A 1,243-nucleotide genomic window follows, 5' to 3' on the forward strand; every position below is an offset into this window, starting at 1 on the left:
AGCTTTACCTTATCCATATGAGTAAGGCTGGGTTTACTGTGATGATGCAGCTCTTTCCCAGTCCTATTTTGAGAGCCTTCTAACCTAACCAGACTATTCATAAAGTTGCGTGGTAATGTATCAAACAGTGTTTCTTTGCTATTCATAAGGTTTTCCCTGGCCAATTCTTTGAGAAGTTTATGGCCTCCTCCTTCTTCCTAGTCTGTCTCAGTCTGTAAGCTGGGCTGATGATACCTGTGCACCAGGTGCATCCCACTGGGTTTGAAACACCAGAGGCTCAGCCTAGAACTCAACTTTACATATCTCTTCTTCCACATTCTTATTTTAAAAGCAGATTTCTTCAAAATTGGTGAAAGTTTGATAATTCACACTTTTTCATTAAAAAACATATAAAAAGTAAACTAATATTCAATAACTTAATTATTTATTCCTAGGCCATGGAAGTTATTTCATCATATTATAGGAATTTAATCTTCTGAAATGTCAAGAGACATTTCTTTCTAGACTCTTAAAGGTTATATATCCAAATGGTAGTTTTAACAGCTGCACTCATCATTCACACTAAGAATATTTTCTTCTCTGAGCAAAAGTGGATGGTAAAGACAAAAATGAATGTGACCAAAGGTTTTCCTAGAAACCACATAAAATAATTGAAATATTAGAGTAGTGACTGTATACCAAAATAAAACCCAAACTCACTGTTTCAAGTTTGTGCCAACTCATAGCGACCCCTCCTTGGGTTTCCAAGGCAGTATCACTACGGAGGTAGATTGCTCAATCTTCCTACCGGGGAGTAGCTGGTGGGTTTGAACCACCAGCCTTCTAGTTATCAGTCAAATGCCTTAGTCACTACACCACCAGAGCTCCTAGTGACTGTATAGGTCCATTTATGTTGAGCATTTTTATATGCTATCTAATTTAATTCTCACAACAATCATATGAACCAGCTATCTTTATTTTATAAGAATGAGGGAACCGAGGCTCAGAGAAGTAAGGTGACTTCTCAAGGTCATTCAGCACAAAAGTGGCAGAGACAGAATTTGAATCCAGTTATGTTTGACGCCAAAGGCCATGTACTTGATCAGCTCTGCTCCTGTATTTAGTAAACCTTTCCTAGGTCTGATGGTGTGTTGGATAAGGCATTTGGCTGCTAACCAGGTCACTGGTTCAAACCCACCAGCTGCTTCATGTAAGGAAGATGGGCAGATCTACTTGTCTAAAGATTTAAAGCCTCAGAAACCCA

Source organism: Orycteropus afer, unplaced genomic scaffold, assembly GCF_000298275.1.
Source record: "Orycteropus afer afer isolate SDZICR_OR568_19922 unplaced genomic scaffold, OryAfe1.0 scaffold00002, whole genome shotgun sequence".
Taxonomy (NCBI): Eukaryota; Metazoa; Chordata; class Mammalia; order Tubulidentata; family Orycteropodidae; genus Orycteropus; species Orycteropus afer.